This window comes from Crocodylus porosus, unplaced genomic scaffold (assembly GCF_001723895.1).
Source record: "Crocodylus porosus isolate Cpor-Errol unplaced genomic scaffold, CroPor_comp1, whole genome shotgun sequence".
Taxonomy (NCBI): Eukaryota; Metazoa; Chordata; order Crocodylia; family Crocodylidae; genus Crocodylus; species Crocodylus porosus.
The window spans coordinates 26,803,038-26,826,878 of record NW_017728931.1 but is presented as its reverse complement, the minus strand read 5'-3'; the positions used below and the strand labels follow the sequence as shown (position 1 = coordinate 26,826,878).

At 41.9% G+C, this 23,841-nt stretch overlaps 1 protein-coding gene across 3 annotated transcripts in view; it reads left to right on the top strand.

The window, feature by feature from the left end:
* SOX5 (SRY-box 5) overlaps positions 1–23,841 on the top strand; it is a 549,709-nt gene that overhangs the window by 136,439 nt on the left and 389,429 nt on the right. The gene's annotated exons all lie outside the window — the stretch shown is intronic.

Sequence of the window (23,841 nt, the reverse complement as noted above, 5' to 3'; positions counted from 1 at the left end):
TTCACTAGTCTCTGATATGGCTGGCACATATGCAGCAGATTACATCTAAAAATCTCTAAGTACTTTCAAGCATTATCTTGAAGAGTTGTAACAAAGCTAATGTGTTGAGTATGTAATAATACAACAGTATAACCATTTTATCAGTGGGTTACCTGAAGCATTGTGAAGCTAAGTGACGTGGTGGTAACTTGTAAAATCAGTGGTAGAAACGGGGGACAGAATTCATGAGTCTGGAATATCACCCCTCTGTTTTTATGACTAGACACAGTGAAATATACTGAAGAGACTGCAGTGCTGTGGAGGGGCAGATAAATGTGATTTATTTGCTTGCAGGGATTACTGACATCTTTACTTCATGAGTACTTGTTAGTGGATCTGCATCTTTCACTGTATAATCTGAACTTTTAAAGTAGTTATGGTAGCTATACAGATATATGGTAGATAGACATCCATTAACATAAAACACGCGTGTAGCACCGGGGTGCTCAACCTGCGACCCACAGTGCTGTGTCATCTGGCCCATGGGGCTTCCCATGGGTCTGGAATTTTGGCAGTGGGGAAGTTGTGGCATTGCTCCCCTTCTGCCAAATCTCCAGATCTGTGGGGAGCCCCAGGTCCTGTAAACTGGATTAGATGCCCAATCCCAACAAGTAGGGCTAGGGGACACTGGACCCCAGGGCCCAAACCTAGAATTTGGGAAGTGGGCCTGGGCAGCATCTCATCCCCATTACCAATGGGGGGTGGTAGAGGGTGGTACCAGGCCCCCAGGGTCCAATCCCAGAACATGGGGGCAGGAGGGGACAGTTCTGGGCCCCTGGCACCCAATCCTGGTGTTCAGGGGATGGAAAAGGGAAGCTTCTGCTTAGGGAATACATTTGTGATTTCTTAGAGCTACTCAGATGGTTTTTATGGCAAGCCTAGTTTTGTTTGTTTGTTTGTATTGTGAGAGAAAAAGTACTTTTAATGTGTAATTTAGTGCTTAAAATATCTTGTTTACCAAGTTGATAGGAAAATATAAACTTCTAACAAAGTATAACAAATAAGGTGGCACAGATGGTTACACCTGAGAGAAAGGGGATGAAAATGAGAAGAGGAAAATTTAGACTGAAAAATCAGTAATACTTTTCGGTGATATGGGGTATCTTTTAAAAAAAATCCTTAATGACTTAGTAGATGGTGATTTTTGAAAATAGGACTTTGGGTGGTAACTAGCTCTGAGGTGCCTTAGAAAATGTTACCTGTGATTTACTTGCAAAAGAGGCTGAGCTAAATGGAGGAGGCCTTCATGGCAGTGGTCATCAACATTTTTAGACTCAAAGCACCTTTCCTTTGACTTCAGATATCTCTCTGTAGCTTTTTTCAGTTGAACAGCACCCATTTAAAAAAACTAAATTATTTATTACAGAACTTAATAAGTGGGGCAGTGTCCAGGAAGGGACTTATCTCCTCACACCTTTTGGAACTCTTCAAATATGCCATGGCATCCCAGGCTGCCCCAGCACCCTAGTTGATAATTATTGCTCAGCAGCAGATCCAGGATTTGACAAAAGGAGTGTGAAAGCAGCCACCAAAGTTTCAGTGATGGCTGCACCCCTGCTCCCAGCCTCCTCCTCCCTAGCCCACTGGAGGAGAAAACTACAGCAGGAGCCTCTGGGAACTTTTTAAAGTTCCCGAAGCAGATAAGCATCCCCCTTTTCCCCTGCATGCTCAGAGGCACATCCCCTCCTCCAGTTGCTGCTGCTTTCTCTGCTCTCCCAGGGGTGGGGGAAGCTTTAGAACTGGTCCTGACTGCTTGAGCCAGGCTGTGTGGGGGCTGTATTTAGCTGGGAACAGCGGCAGCAGCTCTGGGCTGGGGGTTGGTTCTCCCACACTACCCAGTCTCCTCAGGAGCAGGTAGGAAGCCACTATCACTATGACTGCCCTTTGTGACCATACCACCCAGCTGGAGTGGGCTGGTGCAGCTCTGAAGATTCCCCTTCCCCAGGACAGCAGGGAAAGCAGCCATGGCAGATGGGGAAGGTAGGAGAGGGGAGGAGATGTGCCTTTGCGCAAAGAGGGGATGGAGATCCCTCCCCTCTTCTACTTTTAGAGACCTTTTTAAAGACCCCAGAGGCTCCAGCAGCACAGTCTAGTCCAAAAGCAGAGGTGCAGGCTCACCACCGCACCCGCTCTGGATCCGGCCTTGTCACTGCCCTATGGGTAACATCAAACTGGAAGCTCTTTATAAACAGCTCTTTACTGTCAGGGTGATGGAGTGACTGACTGAATTTTCTCTTCTATCTCCATTTTTCCAAGAAAATCAACCCAGTGAAAAATAGTACAACAAGCAGTTGACTATCATATCATGGAATCATAGAATCAATGAGTCGGAAGGGACCTAGACAGATCATCTAGTCCGACCCCCTGCCATGAGCAGGAAGGAGCTCTGGGGGTGGCAGGGGTCATAAGACCCTAGCCAGGTGCCTATCCAGTCTCCTCTTGAAGATCTCCAGGGAAGGTGAGAGCACCACCTCTCTGGGAAGCCTATTCCAGGCTCTGGCACTCTTAACTAATGCGTATTAAAATAGGCTCACAATGGAGGGCACTTAATGCGCATGCAGGGAGCTTGCTCTGATGCACTGGAAATCCAGCATATCAGAGCAGACTCATTTAATTGAGTCTGTTTATACATATAAATTGATGCATTTTGGCAGCCTTACACATCCCATGCATCAGTGTGCCTCCACACTGTGAATTAAAACATATTCGATGTGATTTAGTTCAAAGCGCATTGCCATCATTTTCTCAGTGCAGAGGCATGCTGCACCACTGATACATGTGCTCCCAATGCATGGCTTGCTAATTAAAAGCACCTAGCACCACATCAGGAACACATGTAAAAAAGCCAGAGGTACTAGATTTAATGTGCATTACCTAAAGCACATTAATGAACATGTAGACGTGCCCTCTATGCAACTTCTTTACCTAGTCTATAAAGCTGCATATCTGCCTTGCTGCTTCTATTTGGTCCTTGGTTAAGACTATTAGAATTGGTGTCCATTGTGGGATATAGATGTCTAAGGTGTATGTATTTATGCTATAAACTGGACTAACATCAATATGAAGGTACAATATAAAGCCTTTTTTGCTTTGCACAACACAGTCAGACTTTCTAATGTTGTTTCATTTGCAGAACTAGGTTCAACCTCAGTTACCTGCATAAATCCATGGAAGACAGTGAAGAAAATGAAGTTGCACAGCTGTTGCAAGGGCAAAATATGAGAGCCTAGGTGTTGATTCATGAGCTGCAACATAAACAGTTTGACTTTATGAACCTAGTTTGAATTTTTGGTACTGGCAATTTGAAAAGAACATTTTTATCTGTCAACCTACTAAGCCCCATACTGAGTGATCAAGACACTATAAATTTGGGATTACATAAAACCGTTTTCAGAGGTTACTTTTCAGAATAGAAATTACCTTTAACAATGAATTATCTATATGCAGCCTAAATTAAAGGAGCTCTTACTAAAAATAAGCCAGGCAGAATAAAATAAGATTCAGTTTATGCTTTTATCTACCCTTTGAATAGATCTGTTTCAGATCTAGTGTAGCCTCTAAAAGTCAGGTTTTGAGAGATCTTTAGTTTATTTTGGAAAGTCTTTCAAAAGAGGTTCATATAAGGAAGAAAAATATTGGAACATGCATCCCAACTGATTTTTCCCCCATTTTGTTCATCTTATTCACAATACTGGATATTTTGCATCCTTTTAAAACATAATCTCCAACTAACCTAATCCAAATACCACACCAACCACTGTACCAAGTACAATGGCCCCTAGTGTTAGTCTGATCTCTTTAGGACAGTCATAAATCCAGAAGAATAGAAACAAAATATGAGAAAACACTGAGTTTTCCTCAAGTGGATGTTCATTGCACTTCCTGGTCATCCAGTAAGTAGTATTCCATCCTTTCCACCCTCTCTGCCTTCTTAGTAACAACAGATTTATGAGAGGACTCCAGGGAAAGTCACATAATATAGCCCCATTGAGATCCACCTCATCATCTGTCCTTGCCTCTTGGTTTCCACAAATCCTTGCTTTCTTTTCAAAGAAATCAATAATTTTAGCAGTATTTCAAGCAGAATAAAGTCTTTAGATGAGAAAAACTTGGAAATCCAGGCAACTGTTTCAACAAAGGAAGATTTCTTATTCTTTGTCAGCTTTCTCAGATATTCTGACCATTCAGAGTGACATACATAGTAGTTTATATTTTGAAAGTGCTGTAAAATGTTAGCTAGTTGCTTTCCCTTGAGAGTCTCACAAAAAAGGTTTTAGCTTTGTGTAACATTTGGAAAACTGAGATAGAAAACTATTAAGTGATTTGCCCAAAGGCTTCTCAGCAGCAAGGCCAGAACTAGAACTGAAACTGAGAGGATCTTAGCTCACAGTTTCTTGCTCAAACCATTAGACAACAGTGGGTGCATCTACACATTCATTAATGAGTAGTAGTTACTGCACATTTAGTTTAGTACTTGCTTAAAGAAGTACTAAGTAAATGTGCAGTAACTACAGTTACTGTGTAGTAGCACTGGCACAGTTTATTTTGTGACGTTTACTAGTCAGTAGCCTAATAACACTGCGCAATAGTGTATTAGCACAGGTTTTGACCAGCGTGTTACTGCACAGCGTTCTTAGGTTCCTGCACAGTAAGTATCTCATATAGATGTGCCCATTGTCTGTCATCAGTGAGGAACTCTAATTTTAGCTTTAATGTTCTGTCCATTGTGTAAGTAAAATCACAAAAGGGTTAACTTTATGTACAACTTTTCTCAGAAACTGCTAGGCAAAGAGTCTTGTCTTTAGAGCATATTCAGCAGGGAGAGTATTCTGATGTTAAAATAATATGTAGCTCATGCACAGGCCTCCTGTCTTATGTTTGCCTGGTTGTGCATAGTGTTTTATTCTACTGAGAGAATTGTGAGAGGAGCCTTGAATATTCCTGGTGTACTTTTTATCCATCAACCTCATATAATTTGACATTAAGGCTTAATAAAATTGGCACTCAGAAAATATGAATTACTTGAAGGAGGTATCTGAATTTTTGGAAATAATGATTCTCAAAACCTCTGCTCAGCTGGTGCCTAATTATAAATGTACCTAAATTCTGTAGTTTTTGACATTTCTGTAGGCATGGGAAGTGCTGCTGTTGCACTCACCAAGAAGTGCCTCAGTCTTGACAGGATTCAGTGCCTGTCTCACTCCTGAGTCCCTTCAGGATCCCCAGGCTGGATGTTTTTCTGCGTGTCTCCTTAAGGAAATTGTTCCAGAAGATCTTCCAAGAGCATGCCCACAGTATCAGTGCTGCACAAAATGTAGTGGCAGCCACTACTTTGTTTTGTACACTAGCACAGGAGTTAGAGCATTTGCCTGTGATGTAACTTCAATCCATCCTCTGCCTGACATGAGTCAAACTAGCATCTCCTGCTGTTTCAGGTAGTGTCTCAAACATCAGACTGCAGCCTATTATGGAGGATGGGGCACTCTCTCTATCCCTCCACTTTGCAGTAAAGATTTAAAAGTTTATTGGGCCAGGTTGAAAAAAAATAACTCTCTAAGCTTATGATTAGGGTACTCACCTGAGAGTCAGAGAAGTAAAAAACAGTTGAAGCAGGGACTTGGAACCCATCATTCTTGCCTCTTAGGTGAGTCCCTAAACACCGAATTAGGCTTCCTGTACACATTACATTTATATTATGATTAACATGTTAATTGCACCATAAATGGCAAGGGTGCTACACATGCACCCATAAAATGATAAAACAACCATAAAAGTGTTTGTATAATGTAGAGAGGCAAGGATTTCTTAGGGTGATATCTTTTATTGAACTAACTATGTAGCTGGAATAAAGTTAGACCAGTTTTTGAATACAAACCATTCTTTAATATGGCTAGTTTGTGTGGCACCTTAAATTAGATGTATAGCAGGTTGAGGCCGGCGCCAACAATCAGCTGATTGTCAGCTCCAGCCACAGACTGCACCAAGATTGGTTTAAGACCCCAGTGCAATCCATGGCAGGAGCTGACAGTCAGTTGATTGTTGGCCCCATCTCTGGACCTGCACATCCAGCTTTCAGCTTGGTGGCACAGGGGGAGCCTGGGATGATGATCATGTTGGGCACCCTCCTGAGAAATGGGACATGATTTTGAGTTCCCTCAGATAGATGAAGAAACTGAACCCAGGTTTCCTGAGTGTTTTAACTGCTGAAGGATTGGATAATTGTGTGAGTCATATAACCACTTCCTTCTCTGTTTCCTGTATTTAAGAAGAAAAATGTAGTCCCTGCTCTGCTTGGGGGAAAAAAGGGCTTAGCTGTCTACCTTCAGGAGAGAGTTCCAGGCTACATATCCCAGTTGGTGTCTTTTTGGTTTTGTACCTTGAGAGCTATGCAGCTGAGCTAAATAATCTGTCCTCCTTATTTTTTCAGTAACACAGTTCCATCCTCTCTCTTTTGGCTTGTATCACATCTATTTAAAGACCAACATTTTGCAAGTAATATCCCTCAATGTCTAATTCATTGTTATGGACCCACCTAGTGACGACTTTATGGATTATTTTCTTCATGTATATATACACACATACAGTTCATTCGTATCTTTGATTTTTGTTTGGCTTTTATTATTAGTGGTAGTATTTGTAGTAGTAGTGTTGATGTTGTCATTAATATTGTTTTTATATTTCAGTGCTTGAAACTCATCAATAGCCAAATCAAGTATTTTTGTGAATAATTTTTTTAATCAAGTATTTACTTGCAAAATGCAATACCAATCTTAAACAGTTCCATGGAATTAAGGGATAAGTACTGTATATGTAGTAAAGTCATATTAAGGAAAAGCATCTTTTTATAAGCTACATATAGTATGACTATCATTTGGATATATAAAAAACTTAAAGTAATCAGTAAAAAATAATGAAGATGGTTTGGGGGGAAGAAAATCATTAACTGTCTATCAAATCCCTAAGGATGTCTTTTATATTTCCCTATATTAGATATTCTATATTCTGTAAACCACCTGAAAATAATATGTGGCTACAGGAAAACTACCAAGAAGTTGTGACTAACTGACCAATGCTTTTAATCAACATTTCATTTTCATTTAGAATGCAGTAACTAAGTTATTTATGCTACTTCTGATATAGATCCCCTTCCATATCAATATTGACCTAGTAAGCACTTTACCTGAAAGCCTTTCCTGCCTATTGTTCCATATTTTTGATATACAAATAGTCTCCTGCTTTCTCATGCATAGTCACTGTAAACCTTAACATATGCATCCTTAGCGTTGCTGTATTAGGATATGTACAGGTGTTACATTTAGATCAGCTTTGTCAGGGTTAGATTGATGCCCAATTGTATGGGCATGCAGAGGGCTTAAATCACCCCAAAAATGGCATGCTTGATCTAAGTTAGTTCATCTGAATAGGCGTACTAACTTAAACCAAGGTCAGGCTAACCAGAGCTAATAAAAAGTTAACTCAATCCCTGGCACGTGTACATGTTCACAGCACAGCCCCAAGGCTGGGAAAGCCCAACCACTTGCCTCATCCGGAGGGCTGCAGTATTCCCATTCGCCTGCCCCTGACTGAGCTATTTTTAGCCTCCCAAACCTCTTCTCATCTGGGCACCCCCCCAACATGGTAGCCCCCCGATCCTGCCAAGCCCTCCAGTTGACCCTACCCTGATCCTGACTGCTGCTCCTGCCACCCTGAGTTACTTACACCAGCCTCCCTGCATGGCTCCCAGGAGCAGTGAATGGCTGGACATACTGCTCCTGCTGGTGGTGACCTCCTGAACACACCTGCTCCCAGTGTAGGTGGTTTAATGCCTTCTAGACCTACACTGGGTATAGCAAACAGTTGTTCTCACCCTTACTAACTGTCTATTATATCATAATGCCATGAGATATAGATTTGATGCACATTAACCCTTAAATTACAGTACTCAGCATTATGTTAGATGTAGTAGAGGAGTTCAGATAATAAGCAAAAGGACATAAGAAAGAAGATATTGGGTCAGACCACAGGTCCATCTAACCCAGTATCCTGTATCTCAGAGTGGCAGAGAGTGAATACTGAAGCAAAGAGTATTTATGTAGGGCCTAACCAGAATGTTCTGTCCCCTACTTCTTTTCCCTTCCAGCTTCCAGAATTCAGAGGGCTAGGAAGCCCTAATTTGTAGACTGAGCCTCAAAGATTGTATTTAATCCCCACTGATAGACCTATCCCACATGAATGTTTCCAGTCCTCTTTGGAATCTGGTTAAATTATCAAGATTTACAACAGTGCTTCCCAGTCTTTTCCTCATCATGACTCCATTTCCTCAGCATGGCCCCTCACTCCCAACCCACAGCCCCCTCCCTTCCAGGTACCCCTCACTTCCCACCCTGCTGGAGGGGGGCCCCAGCTGCTATAGCTATGGGACCAGGACCAAGTTCCACAGCCCCTTGATTCCTCCAGCAGTGCCCGACCCCCAGGGAGGCGGTGGCTGCTGCAGCTGGAACAGAGAGCAGAGCCTGGCTCCTCCCCCCCACCCCAACTCCCTGCAGGCAGCACCTGCTGAAGTGGTGTCCATGGGTAAGGGAGGATGCAGCCTGCCCACTGCAGGCTTTGGGCTCCCCGCTGTGCTTCCCTTCCCTGGTGGACTCTGTGGCCCAGTGAGTGGGACCAGGCACACGAGGGCAGAAAGGCTTGGTGCTGCTGTTGGGAACCCCACCCTGGCCATGCTGCTGTGGTAAGATGCCTCCTGCCTGGCTGGCGGCATCAGCACTGATGGTGCATAATTGTTCCCCCACTACTGCTGGGTGGGCAGGGGGTTTCTTGCCATGGTAACATGGCTGGCGTGGGGCTCTTGGCAGTGGCATCAGGCTTCCCTGACCCACTGTGGAGGCCCTAGGGGGAGGGCACCACCTGTGGCTCCAACCTCTCCTCCAGACAGGCCCCACATTTTTGCCCAGCTCCGGTCCCAAGCCCCATGCACTGGCCTAGCAGGGCAGCAACCCCAGCTTCAGCTGTGCTCCACTCCCTCCCTCACCATGGTGGGCCTCAATCTGCCCTCTCCCCCACAGACTTACCTGGAGGGAGCTGTGAGAGCTGCTCTCCACTCTGCTCGTTGCCCCATGAATGTGGGCGTGGGCACATGCGCATGGCACCTCCTGCCTGATTGTCTTCCTCTTGCTCCCCCCAGCCCCAGGCAGCCCCTTGCAGGCCAGAACTTTGCTAGCCTGCAAGGGAAATTCACCCTTTCTCACTTTTTTCTCCTTTAAAGGAGAAAATTTGTGATTGTCTTTGCGAAGCCAGAGAGGTGATACTCCCCCTCTATGCGACTTTGGTCAGGCCGCAGTTGGAGTACTGTGTCCAGTACTGGGCACTGCACTTCAAAAGGGATGTGGCCAGCCTGGAGAGGGTTCAGAGAAGGGCTACCCACTTGATGAGAGGGCAGCAGGACAGGCCCTACGAGGAGGGACTGAGGGACCTGAACGTGTTCAGTCTCAGCAAGAGGAGGCTGATGGGGGGACCTGGTGGTTGCCTACAAACTCATCAGGGGAGATCAACAGTAAATAGGTAGAGCCCTTTTCTCCCCAGCACCACCTGGGGTGACAAGGAACAATGGTAATAAGCTGATGGAGAACAGGTTTAGGTTAGAGATCAGAAGGGGATATTTTACAGTTAAGGTGGCCAAAATCTGGAGCCAGCTTCCCACAGAAGTGGTCCTCACCCCTACCTTGGGCAAATTCAAGAGGAGGTTGGATGATCACCTGTCTGGGGTCTTGTGAACCCTGCATTCATTCTTGCCTGTGGCAGGGGGTCAGGCTAGATGATCTGTTCAGGTCCCTCCTGACCCTAGCTATTATAAAACCCATTTTTTTATCATTGCGATCCCAAATGGATCATTACCTCAAGGTTGGGAACCACGGCTTTACAATATCTTGTGGCAATGAGTCCACAAATTAATTGTGTGCTATGTGAAAAAAAGAATTGTAGTTTATCTAAAACATTTTTCTAATAATTTCATAATATGGCCTGTAGTTTTAATACTGTAAGCAATTGTAAATAGTAAATCCCTATTTACTTTTACCATGCCGGTCATTATTTTATAAAACTTTGTCATATCCCCTTCTGCTCTCTTTTCTCTGAGCTGAAGACTCCCAGCCTATTTGGTCTTTTCTCATACAGAAGCTTCTCCATACTTCTGATCATCCTTTTTGTCCTTCTCTGTACCTTTTTCAGTACCCCTATCCTTTTAGAATGGGGGATGAGGACCAACAATGCATGCAGTCTTCAACGTGTGGGTATATCATGAATTTAAAGGGTGGTATGAGGTTTTGTTTTCCATTTCCTTCTTAATTATTAATCTGGTTTTCATCTAAAATTCAAATCACATAAAAAACATTTTGTGGTTTTAAAAATGGGAATAAAGGGTCACTAAACGTAAGAAAAAAGGCCTTCATTTTTGGACTGGCTAGGTTTATATGTGAAAGTACCAGAATACAGCAGTATAGGGTGTTTGCATGTATTTTCCACATATAAAAATAGCACAGGCTTTTACAGTAATCATTGAAAACTCTGCAATATCACTCATGTAAACTGAAATTATTTGGACCATTGCTGATGAATATTATATTGCTTCCTTATGGGCTAGCTCAACCAGCAACAGACTATCTAAACTCTTGTTTGATAACTTAATCTCACAGAACCTCAAGACCAAGTGTCTGATACTGCGAGTTGTACAGCACTGTCTACAGCAGGTAACTGATGATTCAGTGTTGATTTGGAGAATCAGTGATTTGGACACAGACACAGCTTTAAATGCTTTTTCTACATACCTTGAGTTACCAGGCGTGGTTAGTGAATGCTGCAATGCTGGGGTTCATAGAGCATCCCACAGGAGTGGGGGGGGGCCCTCCACGTGCTTGGCCGTGAACCCAGAAGTGAACTGAAAATGGATCGACCACAGAAGGACCCCAGGTGTCCCTCCCCCGTGCCAGGAAGCACCAGTTGCCAAGCCGGGGGGGGCACCGAGGGGCTCTCCAGTGCGCTTCTGATCCACTTTCAGGTCTACTGCTGAGTGCACTGGGGAGCTCCCTGCACTCCTGTGGGACATTCCATGTGCCTCAGCATCACAGCATTCACAAGCCACCTGCTACCTAGAGGTATGTAGGAAAAATATTTAAAGCTGTGTCTATGGCCAAATCTCCAAATCTTTCTGAATTGATTCAGAAGGTTCTAATTTGATTCAGAGAGATTAAATTGTTCTCTGATTCAATTTGGATTCAGAGAGATTTGGCTACCAAATCCAGACTCAGGCAAGCCCCAGTTTACAGACCTCACAGACTCAGACAAGCCCCAGTTTAATAGACTGGAGGGACAAAATTAAGCTATAGCATAAACTTATTGTCTTCAGAGGGCTTACACGTGGGATGTACTTGACTCCAAATTGTTTGAAAACTGGGCTTATATGGTCCAATATAAATCATTAGAGGAGGAAACAAGCTATAGGTTAGAATTATGTGAATTTAAACTCCAGTATCTCATGAATAGAAACACATAAGAGACCTATATAATCTAATAGCATGATTTTCAGAGAATCAGTTGGTCTGCTTGAATCCCAAGGAGTAAATTCAGCTATTTATAAATGGGTTGTATGTACTCAAGTTTCATAAACTGTTTTCTTATCTCTCTGTGTTGGAAGACAGTCTAGAGAATGAAAATTAGCAGTAAAGAGAGCAATTAAAGAGGATAAGGACACTGCATAAAAGCTAAATGTTTACTTCCCCATAGCAGATTTCGTGGTGCTATACCTATTCATTTCAGGTAATAAAAATGTTTTTCTCTCAAAGGATGAGGTATCAGAAAAAGAGATGCTAAAACAAGTTGATAAACTGAAGAGTAGCTTGTCTCTAAGGACAGATGGTACACACCAAAAATGTGATCTAGCAAATTAAAGATGAATTTGCCTGAGCTGCTTACATAAATATACAGACCTTTATGTAATACAGTGGTCTCCAACCTTTTTAAGGAGGAGATCACCTTTGGCATTTAAAAACAACCCAAGATCTACCATGTGCTGCCTCCCCTGCCCTCCGAGTAGCTAAGTCTGTGAGGAGGGAAAGGGTGGGGGGGCAGATCAAGGCAGAGGGAGAAAAAAATTATTTGGGGGTGCACATCCCCAGCAGGTAAGTCCTACTCAACTCACCCCTGCTCCTGCCTCTGTGGCACTATCCCTCACTGTGGGGGCCTCAATCTAGCCCCTGCCCCTTCCCTCCCCCATGGACTGACCTGCTGCGTTTTGGCATGTGCATGCATGCACTCAGGCTCTCAGTACCCCACCCCAGCCTCAGATTGACTCCAAGAGGCTCTGAGAACTACCAGTGGAGATCCACTGGTTGGTGATCACTGATTTAATATCAGCTACCTAGCTGTAGGATGAAAGAGCAGCAAATTTTGTTATGGTCTTTGAAAAGCCAGTAGGTTGGTCTTTGGAAATAGACCATCAAACTACAGTACCAGGTAAATTGGATTAAAAAATAATCAAAATAAAATTAGAATATGTGTATATAAATATGATATTATTGGTAGTAAAGAAAAATTATGACTATTTATAATTCTTTGAGCATGTTGAAAAATAGTAAAGAAGAACAATTAAACATAATTTATTTTGGCCTGGGGGCGGGGGGAACATTTAATAAGGCTTTTGCAACAGGATAGTAAGAAAAAAGCAGTGGAATGTAAGGTCAAATATTTTTAAGGATTAAAAACTGCAAATAGAATAGAAAAAATTAAGAAAATGGTTGGTTTTTAATAGGAAAACATGTTAAGAAGGGGTACACTGAAGTTCTGTGTGGCAGGTATTTAATGTGTATGTAAGTGAACTAAAAATGGAGGTGAAGAGTGACATAACAAAATTAACAGTAGAGACAAAATTATTTAGGTCACTCTGACTAAGGAACTTCAGAAGACCTAACCAACTAGGAGAGTGGGAAGTTCAAAAGAAATGAAACCCACTCTGGATATGGGAGTGTACATTCTATGCAAGAAGTACAATAAGAGCATGTTCTGCTATTTACTACATGAAACCAAATGTAAAATTTGTAAAATTTGCAGTGATCCACAGGGAGCAGAACAAGAAGCAGGCTCAAATCTCTAGTTACTGCTACTAAGTTTCTTCTACAGATTTTTTTCTTTACCCTGCCTTTCAAAAACAAGGTATTCTGCAGCATGTTGTAGGCAAGAAAATATGGTATAAACAGTCAGTGAAAAAAAACTTGGTTTCCTTGTCACAAAACAACTGTAGTGGTGAAAAACAAATGTAATGTTGATTTGTTAAAAGAGGTCATGCTGCCTCTAAATTTATGTAGCAGAAATAGGAGGTCAAAAACAGAGAATGTCAATTATTAGAGGCATGGAGAGACTACAATATGCAGAAAGAGCCAAGAAACTGAAATTGTTCAGTGAAGATGAATAACATTGTATTTTCTTTCTTTTCATACCACATATCCTCAAGGAAGGCATGCATCTTGTTTTTAGAAGACAGAATGTAGAAAAAAAAAGACTTCTTCAGAATCATGGCTTGGCTTTTCCATGGAGAAGCGGTGACATTTTGTAATAGGTCTGAAGTCTCGTAGTTGCTGTCAAGAACTGTTCAGCAGCATGCTCCAAGTCAATATTGGCTAGATCATCTTTCCATATTAGGAACCCACAGAGAAATGTGTGGAGGGCTACAAAAATCCTTATTTTTTCAAATGGATTACAAAGACTAGGAGAACGCTTTGCCACTTTGATGGTATTTGTTGGAAAATGAATGTCATTTGTGGCATCCTCATCTGTGAAAACTTTAATAGATATTAAACTGGCTTTCTGTTAGGGAAGAGATGTGGCCTAGGGAAAATGATTTATAGGCTCGATCAAATGGAGTTAGATGCTTAAATTTCCTTAAACACATGCTATTGTTCCTTTAAAAGAATATGAGCATCTCTGAGTCCTAGTGCCATTCTTCTGTATACTGCCTGTTAATTTTAACATACAGAGAATGAATTTCTTTATTTATTGGCTAGGGGTCATTAAAAATGCTCTTGGTAAATTATGGACAGCATATTGTGTGAATCAAAATATTTAGGTTGCTTGTGAGGTTCGGTCGTTGGCATCGTGTCACTAATTACTTTTACACAACCTGAAATAATAACAAAAGGAAAATGCATCAACAAAGAAAGAAAGGAGAGAGAAATCTAACTTTAAACAAAATCAGAAATAGAAAGTGTCTTTTCTTTATAGGAAAAAGTAGGTGACTGAATGCTCAGTCTGGATTAAGTACAAACCTCTATGGCAAGAGATAGTCAAATGCTTTTGCCTTAGATCCAGTAAAAAGTAGGAAAAGTATTACATTATTTCAGATGAACATTTTTTAGAAATTATCATGTGTTTCAGTCTCAGTGGGCTATGAATAGGTATCTCAATCCTGGCAATGATTTTTGTTGGCCATGCTTCAACACATCTTTCTTGATTCACCTGTGTTCTTATGTACTTTAAATCCACCCTCAAAGCCCTATGGTGTGACCATCATCCTTCAGGTTGAGAGGTGATGAGCTTAAACTGTGAAAGGAGACAGTCAGCCTTGCTCCTGTATTGGCAGAAGAGAGGCCTCAGGTATTCTGAGCATGATTCGCCATTTTCCTGTAGTTGGAATAATAGTATTTTAAATCCACTTTCCACAAGATATGACGCAGTTCTCCCTGAGGACCTCAGCATACTACCTCAGCAGTGTTCTGAATCTGTATGTAATGGGAGGTAAACCAACACAAAATAAATGAAAACTATAAGCTTCCAGTTTGTGGTGATATAAGGTGTTGATGAGATCTATGAAAAGAATGGGTAGAAATCCCCATTCAGAAGAGCCTTAGATTTTTGAAAACCTCTCTTTCTGTATTTGGCTACTGTTAAACACACAGAGGATCAAACCTTAATTCCATCATTCCAAGGGAAGTTTTACTGTTGACTTCAGCAAACCCAGGATTAGCCATTTGGTTTGCTTTTACCCAATACTAAAATATTACCTAGAAGAATCTACCAATATAATTAAAAAAAAAAGGTGGGTGATCTGCTTACATTATACATTATGCTTTTGTAATTTTATAAAGGAAACAATATTTTACCTAGCTATTGATGGTTTCTTTTAATGATCAAAGTGCAAAATAGGAAAATATTTAATGCCTCTCATTTTATTGACGCATGTTAAATGTCCATAATTCACTTTTGTAGTATTGCTTCGTTTACCTTTGTCTTCCCAGTGAAATATGTAGCATGTAACATGTAGTAAAGCATTGGTTGTATTGGTTATTTTCATCATATGCACCAAACTGTGCATATAATATACTGGGCATACAATTGATTACTGTGTGGCATAGTGGGGAGGGAATATATTCACTAAATAATTTGTTTCTTAATTCACATGTTTATACTACTAAGGACACCAATATATGAAGTAGGATATTAATATATACAGTTTACAAAAACATGCTCTTTAGCTTCTTTGTTTTATTGAAAAAGAAATAGCCTTGATTGTCAATTTAAGAAGTTCTTATAGTGATACAATAAAATTATACAATATAGTTATGTCTGCATATAGTTATAAAGGCAGGATGAAAAGCAATAAAGAACTTAGTATTACATGAACATATGAGAAAGCTGACTTGAAATCAAGGTCCTGTATTTGGGCATTCAAAATTCTGGTTTTAATACTCAGCTGTGCTGTAGACTTCTTGTATACACTTGACCAAGTCACTTCATTGTTTTACAGTACAGGTGTGCAAAGCAGGCCCTATTTGATTCAGATTTGGATTTGGCCAGAATCAGGGACAGTGATTCAATTGGTTGATTCGGATCACTGTCCCTGACTCAATTTGGCCAAATCAGAATCTGAAGATTAGATCCTGATTGTGTCCAAATCGCTGATTCTCCTAGAGACAGCTTTAAACGTTTTTTCTACGTACCTCAAGTTACCAGGCACGGCATGTGAGTGTTGTGATGTTGGGGTGCATGAAGCGTTCCGCAGGACTGGAGGGGGTCCCTCCACATGCTCGGCAGTGAACCCGGAAGTGGACCAGAAGTGCATCGGCCACAGGGGGAGCCCGGCTGTGTCCCCAGACCCAGGAGGCACCAGTTGCCAAACCAGGGGGCTCCCCAGTGCACTCCCTCGGAGACCCGGAAGTGGACCGGAAGTGCTTCTGGTCCACTTTCAGGTCTGCTGCCAAGCATGCTGGGGAGCCCCCTGTGCCTCTGTGGGACAATCCATGTGCCCCAGCATTGCAGCATTCATAAGCCACCTGCTACCTGGAGGTATGTAGAAAAAACACTTAAAGGTGTGTCTGTGTCCAAATCTCTGAATCTTTCCAGATCTCTCCGAATCAATTTGGAGGGTTCTGATTCAATTCAGAGCGATTAAACAGTCCTCTGATTCGATTCTGATTCAGAGATTTGGCCACCAAATTGGTCTGAATCTCCGCTGAATTGAATTAGGGACCAAAGCTTTGCACAGCTCTATTTAACAGGTGTATAACTGGTACTTTACAGGTATTTACAGATGCTTCCCTTTTTTTTTTTTTTTGGTTCTCAGTCTGTACTGCCTATCTAAAGTAGTGATTCTAAATCAGGGTGCCCCAGCACCTGGGGCGGGGCCTTGAGTTCCTTTCAAGAGAGCTGTGAGGTGCTATGTAATGTAAGCACTTTTAAGCGTGCAAACATGATTTGCAATATAAATGCAGAGATTTCAAATGGGAATCCATAGTGTTAAAACTATTCTGATCTATTGGTCTGGGACAGAAGTTCCATAAACCAATTTGTCCTCAATCAGTTAAGTCTGATACTACATTCAACCAGGTTTATCTTAAGCCAGTTTTGTCCATTTTGAAACTGGTTTATGTGCACTGAACTTCTGTTACAGGTTTTAACCAATTTCTGATCACTTTGTTTCAGTTTCTGAACCAGTTATGTGTAACTTCTGTCCCTAGCCATTGTGGTCCTTCTGAGTTCTTTGCAACAGGTGCTCTTTCATTAAAGGACTGATTAACTACTGTTTTACATTTTGTGAAGACATTTATGCCAGTGCAAACGATGTGTAAAACATAGTTCTCTTCTAGAAGTATTTTACATCTAGTTTGTACTGAATTTTCATTAGCGTAAATGAGTGTGCCAGGCAATAATGAATCAGATCATGTGTGCTTGTACATTATCTTGGCCTCAATCTTGGTTAGGAAGAAGTGGTCTATAACATAACTGTAGACAAGTACTAAATAAATTATACAATCTCTTAAATTCAGTGACTTTTGGGGTGGAAAGTGGCAGGCAGCAGATGCACAGCTCTGGGATCTGGGAATTTTGATAAAAGGACACCAGAGTAGCTTTCGCTATCATGGCAGATGACGTGTAAGATTTAATAACTTCTCAAAGGTGTATTGGATAGAATGTAGAGCCAGGTTGCACAGCTAATGAAAAATCATGTCTAGAAAGTTTAGCCACGTGCTTTATGACATTCAGTAAATTCTGAATTCTAGTTTTGGGTAAAAATTCAGAGTTCTTCTTTTTAATGTGGTGTCCCTTTTTCCTTAATCAGAATTTCCTGGGTGGTATGCTGCTCTGCAAAAATGTGACATAATTGTCTGGCGAGTTGGCTTCCTTTTTATAACTAGTACCAAATTAGATAATTTTCTTTGTTTTAAAGGAAATTCAAAAAAAGGAATTTTTAAAGGAAATTGAAAAATTGTAAACAGAATAGTAATTTTAGTCCCACAGACATTCTTCCAGTCTCACATTTTGCTCCACTCTATGCAGTATTTGGTTTCTCCAGTATTACATGTCATAGCATTTAGATATTTTCAAAAAACATAAATTTATTATATTTCTAAGAGTTAACTTCTTCTGACACACATACTTAATTCCAGCTAATGGTAATGGCAGTTAGGCATGCACTTTGAAGGCAAAACTCTGTTCCTAAATATATGATTCCAACTGTATTATAACTAAACATTTCCATCCTCCAAATTAAGCACTCACTATTTGCAGGATATTCTCTGTAGAAAATATGTCAGCCTTCATTATCTTTTCACTCCTCCCAACTTCCTCCCCAAAAAATCTGGATACAAATGATAAAGATCCGAAGTTAAAACTGTCGTGGTTTAGTGTATGAGCCTAAAAAAAAAAATCTATTTATGCTTCTTATGGTTTTTCATATTCCCTTTGAGAATTTTCCAGTAGATAATTCAGTGGAATATGTTACATTTCCTTGGACTTTGTATGTCTCTATTACACCTAGCAGTAGAAACAACAAAAATGAAAAGCATACTTTTTCAGCAGTTCCTTCATTTACAGTATTGCCGTATCTGCCAGAAACACTGAGCTGAAGTGTTATCATTTGACAATTTTAAGATCATTTTTGTTGAGTTTAAGGGTTTTTCTTTCTGTCACTACTCTTGTGTAAAATATGTGAGCAGCATAAATACAACGTATACTCACAGCTTATGAGTGTTAGGGTTATTATAATTAGAACCGTGCAAGCAGCTCATTTGTTCATCTGCTCTTGAACTGAAAAATCATAAAAAGTTCAGTTTAGATCTGACTGCATTTAGAATGTTTTGGGGACATTTCCGATTGCAATAGCTCTTTCCTTGCCCTTCCTCCCTGAAAATGTGTTTTGTTCAACATGAAACATTCTGTTTGACCAGAAAAAAATCCATTTTAGTCACTTGTAAGAAAAGCAAAGGAAAAGAAGGTTTACATTCATAGAACGGCTGGTAAGGGAGCTGCCTACCCTCCTGTTACCCAGTAACTCTGGGCTTAGAGCACTCACCTGGGAGCTGGAAACCCAGGCTCAGTTACCTTTTCTGCCTAAGAGAGAACTGGAATCTACATCTTTCCCCTTCTAGGAAACTGCCCTAATTAGCCAAGCTAGAGAATCATTCTCACTTATTTGCACTCAATTATTATATAAGTATTATAGGCAAAGTAGAAAAGTTCCAAGGAGAAGGCCTGAGGGAGACCCTTTCCAGAATACCCTACAGTCTGTGGCAGTGGTTCTCAACCTTTTTTTGTACCAGGACCATCAATGGCCAGTCCTGACCCAATAATTAGTTTAAATAGAAAACAGACCCCCGAACCTGCTTGTGCCCCTCTCTCCCTAGCCCTACAGCCCCCAACTCCCTAGCCCTGCTGGTGCCCACTCATGATCCCCTACCCCAAGCCCAAGTCCCGCCCCCCAGTGTGTGGGGCAGGGTGTGTGTGTGTGAGATGGGGGACACCTACTCCCCAGTTTTGTGTACCCACAGAGGGCATAAGGCTGCAGCAAGTAGGACCCAGTGCAGGAGGGCAGAACGGGTTGCAAGATTTGTTGCTGCTGCTGCCACCAGTGGAACCAACCCTCATGTCAGCTGTGCTGGGGGAGGGAGTAATGTATGGCAGGGGAGGGACTGCCCTCGCTCTCTCCACCAGCTGCTTGTGTACCGGGCTGTGGCGCTACCCTGCTCCTATAGCCTGGCCACCACCACCACCACCACTCTCCTTAGGCTGCCTGCGCTGCCCACCATCCCACCTCCCCTCTGGGGTAGAGCCACAGCCTGGGGGGAGTCGCAGTGGTGGTTGGGCCATGGTGGCAAGGTAGAACTGTAGCCTGACTTATGAGCAGCTGACAGTGGGAGGAGGTGGGGGCAGCACGGCTGCCCCACCCCCATCTGTTACTCCTCATACTACTGGCAGCACAGCTGATGCAGGGGTGTCCGAGTGCACAGCAGCAATGAGTGTTGCTGACCCACTCTGCCCTCCCATGCTGGGTCCTGCATACTGGGCCACAGAGGTGGCTCCTGCCAATGCTGCTCCAGCTGGTCTGCAGCTCCATGCCCACTGTGGGTGCACAAATTTGGAGCGGCATGTACCCCCTCATGCCTCCCGAACATCTCACCTATGCCCCCCACCCCATAGACTTACCTGCAGGAATCTTTGGGAGCTGCTGTCATGTTGCCTGGCTGCCATATGCATGTGTGCATGTGCACATGCACAGGGCGTTTCCTACCTAATTGCCATCCTCCTGATCCCCTCTCAGCCCCAAGCAGCCCCTTGCAGGCTGGAACTGTGCCAGCCTGCAAGGGAAAACCTGTGGTTTCCCACATTTTCCTGTTTTAAAGGAGCACATTTTTAAAGTTTGCTTCCAGTCCCTTTTGTATATTCTTGCAATGCACTTTTGGGTTGTGACCCACGGGTTGAGAAACACTGGTCTAGGGGTTAGCACACTTATGCAATAGGTGGGAAACCTTGTTTGAAATCTTTGCTGAGCGTACCCCTCCTCTTGGGACCATTTCACTTTTAACAAAATCCTTTAGAAATCAGAGGCAGGGGTAAAGTTATAACAACTAACACTCTCACCTGGGAGATGGTATACCTGGGTTCCCTTTATTTATGGATACAAAGTGATTAAGTAATGATCATTAAGGTATCTTTTTGGGAGGCAGGGCATTCCCCTTAGATTTCGGACTGAACTTAGATCTGCCACTTCATAGCTGATGGCTGTAATTTACAGTCTGTTGGAAAAAGTGTGCGGGTTTATTTGCCTGGATTTGTAAATTGTTTGGAAGAACACCTCTTTTTTGGTGAATTTACTGTTCATGGTGGGGGAGGGGGTCACTTAGTACTACATATTATACATGTATTTTCTTAACTAAACTGAGAAAGGGATTTTGCATTTGATATACAATTTCTTATTTCTCAATCATTGTTCATCTGTCTTTATTATCCATTCTCCCACTTTCCATTGACATATGTAGTCCTTGTTTCATCTTCTGCATCTCCTAATGGCTCCTGAGATATGAAGGCTTAAAACTGTGACAGCATGATTTGTAGGAAAGATGTTTCAGTTAATTTTCAGAGGTTTCTCAAATTAATTATTTAGAATTTTTTCTCTCCCTCTTGTGGTTGCAGTTTGGCATATGGTGCTTAACCTGGTTTGACAGGTGGAGGGATGAGAAAAAAGCAGTAGACTTGTTTATGCTCTTTTTGAACCCAGCTCCTTTTCATTTTATGGAGCCAGAAGGGGGAGCTCAATGAACCAAGGGAAATTAAAGTAATATAGAGCAGAAGCTGAATGAGGCCATGGGGAAGAAGTTCAGCAAAGTGGAGAAATGTATTCCTAGTAAAAGGAAAACTAGAAGGGAAAGCTACAACGGGAGATAAAGAATAGGTAACGTGCCTGGTAAGTCAGAGGCATTCAAAAGATGGTCTCCAGCTTCATTTACTTTCCCTTTTCCAATTCTCCTAATGACCAGGCCTTTCTCAAGGATACCAACTCACTTTTTCCTCCTCTGGCTCTTTGGCTGTTCAGGTCAACACAGCATGAGCAGGTCTGGAAGGAGCTGAGGAGAAAAAGGACAGGAAGAGAGGTAGCTGGAGCAACCAAATCCAGTCAAAATTATAGAGCATTCCTTAAGTAGCACAGGTCTCTTTATGGCTGCTTCTATAGCCGCTCCTACTGGCTGAAGTTTCTGGTTGGCTCCTTTGTGTAATTTTTTACTCTAGTTACATAGCAGGAGGAGGGAAGATAACATATAGGTCGTATCATCCTCAGAGTTGACTATCATTATTCTAGGTCCTGGGAGAGGTACTGAGAAGAATGCATGGAGAAAAATGACTTGGCCTCCTTTACCTGCACACTTCTTCCAGTGCAGCAATCCCTGTTTGGCTGCTTCTGTATCAGCTCTTACCTGTTAAAGCCTCTGCAGAATTTCCCCAGTACCACATGGTGCCGGGGGGGAAGTAAGATTCAGGGAAGGAACCAAGTAGAGCCAAAAAGAAGTCAAGGACCATATAAAAAGAGACTGCTCAAATTTGGTCTTTTTATTTTTAGTGTAGAATAACTTTTTAACAATTTTAATAAAGCAATTGATTTAAAAGTGGTAAGTCTTGAAATGTATAGGTGGGTAAGAGGAAAAATGTGTTGTTTTTTTTAAATAAAAGAGTTGGCTTGGAAGCAGTTTTTTTTAGAGGAGGCACACTTCTCTAATTGTTATAAGGGAAAACGGGAGTTTAGGAGTCATGGTTCCTCAGGTTATGAGATACTACCATTGACCATGTGAGCTTGGGTGAATTATTTAACCTTTCTTTAACCTAGAGGATGGTAGTAACCTGTGTTCATCTGAAGTTAGGCAAAAGGCAGGAGGGTATGGCAGCTTATAGACCATCTTGTTCAGAGTCATGACCATTCATGTAGCCTACTTCATCAGCAAAGTCCACTTGACAAAGTAGATTATAGCCTATGCAAGCTCATGCCTCTCTGAACAAGTTAGTCTATAAAGTAGAAGAGGCTGTCTGACTTTCTTTACCTTGTTTTTCTTAAGGGCAAACTCAGATATCCTTCCAAAGTAGCTCATGACTCCACACAGAGACCAGCTGATTTCAGTGGGGTCCCCTGTGGAGTAGGGTACTATTCAATACAAGTAAGGGTTTTGGAAGCAGGGTAATTACACATATTTACTGCAGAGGGGTAATGTGAGACTTAAAGTGGTTGGAGACCCTTAGATGAAAGGCAAAATGTTTGGGGTTATTTTTTTTTTCATTTGCTGTTGCCCCTCCTTTAATGCTTGTTTCATTGTTATCTGAAAAGGATAAGCTATTAATAACAAACAAGCAAACACCAAAAATCTTTGTACATATTAACTAGATTTGTCAGTTTCTTGTGAAGGAACCATCGTGGAAAATATCATCTGCCAGGGGCTACTGAAGGAAACCAGTTTACCCTGCCCCATAGAGAAGAGCTTTTAGATTTACTTCATGCCAGGAGCTGACAGATTCTCTGTGACTCTGCTCTGAATGCTACTGTATGAAGCAGATTGGAGATAATCTTAGTTGAAACACTCCTCTATACTGTAATGAAGGTGCATTTGCAAAGTTAGTGACAGGGCCCCCCCAATTAATGGAGTAATGCTCATTCAGAATGATGTGTGTAACTCAAAAAATAGTTTAACTACTTGTGACTAACACACCCATCTCATCATCTTGCTGATAAAACCATAATTCTATGCTGTTCTGTATGCTCTGAGATTCTGTGCATGTGTATATACAGTTTTACATTGGACTTTTCAAGTGTATATAAGTAAGTTTCTAAAAAGGGGTATAGTGTCTAGATTTCAGTTAAAATTTTGAGTCCTTCTTTTCTGATTGCCTAAAAAACAATCTGCGTGAAAATGTTGAAGTTGTATAGCATGCGTGCACACATTTGTGTACATCTAAAAAAGTAAACTTGCTCTCTGCATGTCGCCAGAGGCGGGTGGGTGAGGGCAATGGACCTCATCAAACTGCATTAGGGTCAAAACCTTGTGGTTTTTAAAGGCCCTTAATGTTGTCCAGCTGCAAGAAAAGAAAAGCGGGGGGAAGGGGAAAAAGAACAGGGGCTGGGAGAAAAAGAAAAGTAATAGGGAACTAAGAGGAAAAGCTGGAAGGAATAGAGAATGGAATAGAGGTGTGCATGTCTGTGTGTGTGTGTCTGAGTATGTAAGAGCAAGGAGACTGACTTTTTATTTTTTTAAAGTGAGTTCAGTGCCAGCCTGGACATTGGCCGTGCAGACTATTGAGCCATTGTCTGCTCCATTTCCAGAATAGCCCCTAGTTAATCACTTCGGCTTTGAAGGGAATTTCCTCGTGGAATTCTCTACTGAAAAATCTAATCAACTGACCTGCCCTCTCGACAATAGAAGGCTTCCCCCCCCTTTCCCTTATTGGGGCGGGCTCTGTAATGTAGCCTTTGTGCAGAATGAACCCTCCCAGTAGGAGTGGATA